At 34.1% G+C, this 8,642-nt stretch overlaps 1 pseudogene; it reads right to left on the reverse strand.

Annotated features, from left to right (window-relative positions):
* Positions 1–7,090: 7,090 nt before the first annotated feature.
* Positions 7,091–7,523, reverse strand: LOC101690916 (annotated as a pseudogene).
* Positions 7,524–8,642: the final 1,119 nt, after the last annotated feature.

The raw sequence follows: 8,642 nt of genomic DNA on the forward strand, positions 1-8,642 counted from the left end.
TCTATCACTAAAAAAAAAAAAAAAAAAAAAAAAGGCTTCCCTCTTATTCCATCCTATTTCTTTTCACTTTTCCCCTTTGGGATTCCAGTTATATATATCCTAGATACTATGATCATATCCTGTGTGTCTTTTATATTTTGTTTTGTGTCTTTTATGACCATGTCCCATATGTTTCTTATAATTCATTTTTTTTTCTTTTGGTGTTTTTCTGTTGCTCTATCTTCATGTTCATTAATCTTGTCTTCTGCTCTATAAAGTCTACAGTTTATCCCACCATATGATGTTTTTAGTTCTGAAATTGTATTTTTAGTTTTAGAATTTCTATTTTCTATTCATTATTCAACTCTGATGAAACTTCCCCCCTCATATATTTGATCCATATTTTCTTTAATTGTTCCTTTATTTTGTCTAATTATAACACACATATTTACTTTGAAAATGTTGTTCACTAAATCCAGTATCTGGATTGTCTTTGGGTCTGTTTTATCTCTCCAAAATTGAATAATGTTTTCCTGCTTCCTTATATACCTAGTTATTTTTATTATATGCTGGATATTTTAGAAAATACTTTGAAGAGTTCTTGGGTTATTTTAATATCCTCTAAATAGTATTAAGTTTTGTTCTGGGGTCTACTTACATTACCATTGGATCACACTAATTTGATCAAGGATTGCTCTAAAGCTTTATTAGAGAGGAGAGTTCTGGTTTGCCCATACTGGTTTGCCCTACTTTAATGGCATAGTCCTTATTTGTGTGATATGTCCTTTCTTCAATTTCTACCGAAAGCCTAAGTTGTTCATAAGGTGTCTCTGTTCCAGAAGGACCCAAAATCCCGTCTGTATCTCTTCACTATTTTGTACACTAAGAATTTCTTCTCTGCTCTCTAATCCTTGGTAGCTATTCTCTCCTAGTTTTCCAGAGATCCAACCATGTACTCACAGATTAAACGCCATCTAAAAGCAAAAGCTCTGAAAAAATTTTCCAGAGATTTTTAGGGTCAACATTCTGGGACCTCTGATTCCTGCCCCCAACTTTCTTAGTATCCCTGAACCGCAATCTCTGTTTTTTCCCTCCAGGGAAACTTACTGTTTAATTGGGTTCTGTTTTCCTTAGCTGGAATGTGCAAAAAATCCTTACAAAGAAATCTGTTAAACTTATGTTTTTCCTTGCTTTTAGGATCAGAACCTTTCATTGGTTACTGGATAACTCCCCGAAATTGCTGTTGTACATTTGTAAAATATGTAGCTTGAATATTACTTTAGCATGGAGGGTATCAATGCCATCTAACCCACCATAGCTATAAATGGAAGTGTTACCCCATTTTTTCTGAAGTCTCTTGCTCATTTACTCCATTCCCCCCAAGGATTTTACCCCATACCTCATACTAGTTATGGAGCACGCATGCTATTTATTGCCTATTGCCAGACTCACTGATGCTATTAGCTACATTTGTTTCCAGTAAATGAAAAATCTTGTCTTGATCTCTTCTTTTTCCATTGTTCTGTTGTCTCACATTATCATTCCTCATCCTACTTACAGTGTCTGTCTAAGTATCAGATCCTTTTTCTCTGAATCTCTGTAATACATTATTTAAAGATTTTCTATGTCTGCCTTACAGTGAAAGCTTTATCATTTTTAAAACTTAACTTCCTAGGAGGGATGAACTTGCTTTATATTGAATTTGAATTGGTTTGTATTGTTTCCAGGGAATAAGTTAAATACAACTATATATATATGTATATATATATATATATATATATATATTTTTTTTTTTTTTAATAATCTCTACATGCCCAATATGGGACTCAAACTCCCTACTACCTTGAGATCAAGAGTCACATGTTCTACTGACTGAGCCAGCCAGGCGCCCCTGATGCAACATATATTTTAACTTAATTGGTAACAACCATTTAAGTGAAATGTAGGAAGTAGAGAACAGTTTGCTGAGGAATGAGAAATGAGTAGGAAATGAAAATAGATGTAGATGTTGGTCTGTGAAGCATTGGCAGGAAATAGGTCGATAGCTAAAGCATTCAGTGCTCAAATGATTAATTTATGATTTTTCCATTCCTTAATTTAATTATTATTTATTGAGTACCTACTATATATTAGACACTGAGATGTGATAAAAAAGAAAATGAACACAAGAACTTATCCTCATGGAACATGTTTGAGTGGCATGTTTACAGTCAAACAAATATTTGAAGATATCTAAATGCTGGTAAGAAAGAACAAGTAACAAGGGAGAAATTGAAGGTGCTGGAAAAATAAGATAATTGAGAAAGTGAAGTCTTCGATGAGATGTAAATTGATGGGGAGCAGTAGTGCAAATCAGGTTTACTGTTGGCCTTAGGAAGGAGGAGACAGAGTAAGCATTTATACCTGATTTCATAATAATAATAACACTTGTAGATTGTTCCTATATTCCAAACATTGTTCTAAGCATTTTGATGCATTAATTCAGTTATTCCTCACAAAATTGCCCTAAAGTAGAAGTTATTATTCACATTTCACAGATGAGGAAACAGATCCCAAGAGAAACATGTCAAAGGCCACAGATAGTAAGTGGTAGAATCAGATGAAGATTCAGACAGTTCAGAAATGATTAAACTTTTGAGAGAATGTAATATAAAGATAAGTAATGTTGTAAAGAATTAAATTTTAGTGAAGAAGGAACTATAATGAAAAGCTCGGAGCTAGGAGCTAGGCCTTGTAAGTGCACATCAAATTTTTTCATTATTGTTCACCAAGTTATATGTTCCTTTCTAAACACGGCAAACAACTTCTATGGTTGTAGACTGATTTAGATAAATGAAGTGTCATTTGAACAATATTTCTGTGTATTTATTTGAGATTTAAAAAATGGTTCAAATATATTCTCTGCAACCAAGATTTTAAAATGTTAAGATACTATATAAACTGTTTCCTTGAGCACATAAAATAAAAATTGGATTAGAAACTGAATTAATTGATAGTTCACTAAGCAATAAAGTGAATTAAATATTGATCCTGAATACTTTAAGCATGAGAAACTAATTTGCATCTGAAGTTGATACAAGGTATGTCTTACATAAAAATCAGTCTTTTATTAAGAGAAATAATATAAAGATTAATAGAAGTAATTCTTAGTTTAATGAGTGCTAAAGAGGCATCAGTTGGTTGAGATAAGAAGCTAGTTCAGCACTGTGGGGAAAAGGTAACCTAGTAATAACTATAATGAGAGATTGATGACATTTGAAGGATTAGGAGAATAGGAGTTTTTGAGAGAAATTTATGAAAAACAGCCAGCTTTATATTTTGTATTTTATTATGTCTTCCTCTTGCTTCAGATGGTGACAATGGTAGAATCCAGAAAATGGGTCATCTTGAAATCCCCACTGAAATGTTTGAATCATGGGAAAATATAAAGTTGTGAAATGATGTGATCAGGCCTGAATTAAAAAGAAAGAAAAATCAATCCCATTATTTCTAAAGAATAGATGGACTGAAGAGGGGGATTAAAACTGGAAGGCCAAGAAAGTATTTAAGAGGTTATGGCAAAGTGCACTGGAACATAGTGATAACATTCATTAAAACAGTAGTGACAGTAGTAAGTTGGAGAGGAAGCAATAAATATGTAACTGATTGAAAAGTAGAATCTACAGAATCTGTGGCCAGTTGGAATGGGGCCATGGGGGACATGAAAGAATCAAACATGATTTACCAGGGTTTACACAACTGCATGCATAAAAGCATGCCAAAAATTATCTTGTGCTAGGTATTTTCCATTTCCTTTGCAAATACACCTTGCTCTGCTTTGAGAAGCTGACCTATGCAAGCTATTCTATACTCTTTCTTGCCTTTGACTTCTAATTTAGATTAAGTTCATGGGAAAAAGAAAGGACAATAGAAGAGAGTGATGTTAGTATATTTCTCTGGCTCCTCCTTTCAGTTTTACCTTAGGTCTCACATTTTATTTTTTCTAAAGATTCTATTTATTCACTTGACAGAGAGAGATAGCGAGAGAGGGAACACAAACAGGTGGAGTGGGAGAGGGAGAAGCAAGCTTTCCACCAAGCAAGGGACTCGATCCCAGGATTCTGGGATCATGACCTTAGCTGAAGGCAGGCACTTAATGACTAAGTCACCCAGGTCACGCATTTTTTCAAGGAAGGCGTCTTAACTTGATCTCCTTCTGAGGTCTAGTAAATACCTTATGTCCTAGGTCCAAAGGGACCAGGGTTAGTAACAGCTCTGTTGCTATTAGCCTAGGATGGTTATACTGTTTATTGTGGCTTCTCAGTGTGCAACCAAATCTCCATGAATAACCCCTCTGAATATAAGCATTCTTTAAATTTTACTAATTTTTTTTGCCATGCACTTCTGTTTGGGATCCAGACTGAAACGAGTATGATCTGGCTTCTATTTTAAAATTGTAATTGTAGAATTTTGCATTGCACCGAGATAGAGAAACAGGGACTTGATTTGTTCACTTGAAAAAATAAAAAATGGTAGACATCAGGTAATGATGGACAATGATCTCCAAGAAACTGAAAACAAAAAAGGAGAGCTCTATGCTTACTCCATCGCTTTGACTGCTGAGAGAGAGATTCCAAGCTAAGGTACAGGGAGAGCACTCAGCTGGAGGTAGAGGTGACAGTGCCGAGAGATTAAGGCAACTTGTGTTCACAGGACAGAGTACCAAAGAGGAGACAGCTGTATAGAAAAAGAACTCCAGCGAGTTCCCTACAGAGGGTCTCTCTCAAGTGTTTAATAAAAACAAAATGACTAGCTCATGGGTGTGAAGATACCCAGGACGTGAAGAAAGAACTATCTGGAAGCATTAAAGAGAACAGTGTCTAGCATCCAAGATGGCTAATGTAATGCAGTTGGTATGGGAATCCGATATCTCTTCAATGTAGAGATGTTATTGCCTTTGGAAAAATACCTAGAAGTAGGATTGCTGGATCATATGGTAGTTCCACTTTTAATTTTGAAGGGAAGATCATATTGTTTTCCATTGTAGCAGTACAAATTTACATTTCCATCATCACTGCATGAGGGTTCTCTTTTCTCCACATCCTCACCCATGCTTGTTATTTCTTGTTTGTGTGATAATAGCCATTCTAATAAGTATGAAGTGATAGCTCATTGTGGTTTTCATTTACGTTGTCCTGATGATTAGTGATGTTGAGTATCTCATCATCACCAATGACTGAGCAGAGTTCATAAAGAAGGAAATAAAAATGTTTCATAAGATATGAAATGCTCAATCTCTTTCATAATAAAATAAATGCAAATTTAAACAACACTGCTAATGTGTTTCATCTATGATCAAATTAACAAAAACTCCAAAAGTCTGACAGCACACTATCTTTATGAAAATATGAAGAAATGGGGACTTGATAACATTACTGATGGGAGCATAAATCAGTAAAAAAGGAATAGAGGCACTTACCAGAACAAAATAAGGACACAAATCTAGAACACTGACAACACCAAATGCTGGTGAGAATGTGGAGTAACAGGAATCCTCACTCATTGCTGGTAGGAATTTAAAATGGTACAGCTACTTTGGAAGATGGTTTAGTGGTTTCGGAGAAAACTAAACACACTCTTACATACGATCCAGCAATCATGTTCCTTGGTATTTACCCACAGGGGCTGAAAACACATCAGTACAAAAACCTGCACACAGATGTTTCTAACAGCTTTGTTCATAATTGCTGAAACTTATAAGCAACCAAGATGCTTTCAGTAGGTGAATAGATAAGTAAACTGTGGTACATCTACATGATGAAATATTATTCATCACTAAAAAGAAGTGAGCTATCAAGCTATGAAAAGACATGAAGGAAACTTAAATGCATATTATTAAGTGAAAGAAGCCAATCTGGAAAGGCTTCATAATAATATTATTCCAACTATATGGCATTCTGGAAAAGGCAAAACTGTGGAGACAGTAAAAAGATCAGTGGTTGCTAAGAGGTGGGTGGAGGAGATGAATAAGTAGAGTACAGAGGATTTTTAGGGCAGTGAACACACTATATGATAGCACAATGATGGGTACATGCCCTTAAACATTTTCCCAAACCCATGGAATATGCAACACGAAGACTGAACCCATAATGTAAACTACGTGCTTTGGGTGATAATGATGTGTTAATGTATGCTCATCCATTGTAATTAATGTACCGCTCTGGTGGGTTGATGCTAATGGGACAGGCCATGTATGTGTGGGATCAGGGGGCATATGGGAAATCTCTATACTGTCATCTTAATTTTGCTATGAACCTAAAACTTCTCTTACAAAAATCTTTACTTAGGAAAAAAAAGGATTGGAGGCTAATTAGGAAATACCCTTCAATATATTAAATATCTATATTATGCTTGTAAAAAATATCTTAGAGATATGTTCATATACAAGAAAAATGACATAACTTACCCTGTTTATATTATTAAGATATTGAAAACATCTCAACATTTGCATTAGTAGATGTGTGGTGGAGACACTCATATGGGCTCACCAGTATTATCTTATTTTTCTCTTTGTTACATTGCATTTATCATTCTGCCTATTTTTAGGGGGAACCAAGTGACTGAGTTCTGTGGGTCAAAAGAATGTGGTTAGAAATGATGTGCCTGATTTCTCAATTCTCCCTCAAAATCCTCTATTCTTCTATCTATACATAGTTTTTAAAATGTAGTGCCCTATGAGCAGAGGAGGTAGATGATTGAGAGTATTGGAATCAATAAGAATGAGTATAATATTATACTAATTATATTTTACAAATCATTAGTTTAAGCTCTATATTCTCTCTCAGCTTATGTTAATTAATCATCTTCCTATTGTTTTTTAAGTTTTCAGTAATAGGTATTGAATTTTATGGGATGTCTTTTCAGCTTATCCTTATGTTTATTAGAAAATGATATATTGTGTTGAATTATTAATAGTTTTTCTGATAAATATATTAACAATTACTACTAATATTACTCCTCCTCCTACTACTACTACCAGCTAGCAAATATTGAACTCTTGCAATTTTCTTTCTTTTTTTTTTTAACTCAGGCTTATGAAAATTTATTATTATCACTTTTTTGCTATCAAAATTTATGATCTTCGTCTTTCCTTCTTGCCTTTGTATAAGGCCAAAAGAGAGACATTGGCTACTTTTGATAACCTTAAAGCAAACTCCAGGAATGTCACTGACAGCATAACCTTTGTGACCAAATCCAGCAACCAGAACCTCATCATTTTCCTCATAAAAATCAAACAACCATCCTTGGGTACAAAGGCTGTGATTTTTTTGCCATTCTTGATCAGCTGGACCCTGACACACTTCCTGATGGCAGAATTTGGCTGCTTGGCTTCAACCCCTACTTTTTCCAACACAATTCCTTTTGCCTGGGACGTGCCTCCAAAAGGGCTGGCCTTCAGGGCTGTGCCCACAAGGGCTTTCTTGTACGGTTTATCATGCCACTTCTGATCTCGTCGGTGGCTGTGGAGCTTCCTGTCAGTAAGGAGACTGCGACACTTGCCCATCCTGCCGGCCCCACGGGCCTGAGCAAAAGAGTGAACTCTTGCAATCTTCCAGACACTATCTTAAGTGTTTTACAGCATTAATCAACCTAAATCTTCACAGCACTTGTTTGAGATACGTAACACTAGCCCTATATTATGAATAAAGAAAGGGAGTCATGTCAAGTTCAGCAACTTGACAGAATTAAATGTCCAGTAAGTGGCTGAGTTAGTCTTCAAATCTTCCCTTAAACATAGATTTATATTCATAAATTTATTAAATTACCTTGCATTCCTGAGAACTAATCTCACCTATGACTAAAAACTATTTTAATATACTGGTGAGCATATTTGCTTATATTTAACTTGTGATTTTTACATTTTTATCTATAATTGGAATTGGAATGTTAAAAAAATAAAATTTTGGTTCACTTATATTAGCTTCTTTAAATGATGGCAATAACTACTTTCTTACTCTGAAACATATGGTATAGACTAAGACTAAGTCTGCACCAGTAAATTTGAATTGAATTCGACTATATGACACTCTTAGATTGGAGATTTCAAGAGGTAATTTTCGTTGTCTTACCTGACCATAATCCATTCAGACTGTAAAATTTTCTTATGCCACATTTGGTAAAATATATTTTCCCATAGAATTATTCTAAACCTATATTCTTTTAACTAAAAAAAGTAGAATTTGTTTGTCAATAATATAGAAACTTTTCTTTTAAAAAATAATTTTTATCTAACTTGTAATTTGACATTTGCTTATTTAAATGGATATCCAGAGTGAGACTAGCATGTTCTGCTTTAAGAAAGCTTTCATTTGCCTTCATGGAGTAAAAATAATTAGTTTATACACAGAAGCCTTCCAGAATATCTGCTTTTCGTGTTCTTTATTAACACATAAAGAAATATTACTATCAGTCTACTGTATTAAAATTTTAACTTTAAAACTGTATATGTGAAACAAATTTAGTTTTAAATTAAAAGTTGATTTTATTGAGTTTTTGAAATGAGTTTTTTGAATTTTTATTTCTATATTTACAATTAGACATTTCTTGGCACTAGAAGGAAAATATACTCAAATGTTAGACAATTACAAAAAATGTTTAAAACATCTGTTGACCTTAAATTGCCA

Source organism: Mustela putorius, unplaced genomic scaffold (assembly GCF_011764305.1).
Source record: "Mustela putorius furo isolate JIRA1106 unplaced genomic scaffold, ASM1176430v1.1 tig00003969_pilon_pilon_pilon, whole genome shotgun sequence".
Classification (NCBI taxonomy): Eukaryota; Metazoa; Chordata; class Mammalia; order Carnivora; family Mustelidae; genus Mustela; species Mustela putorius.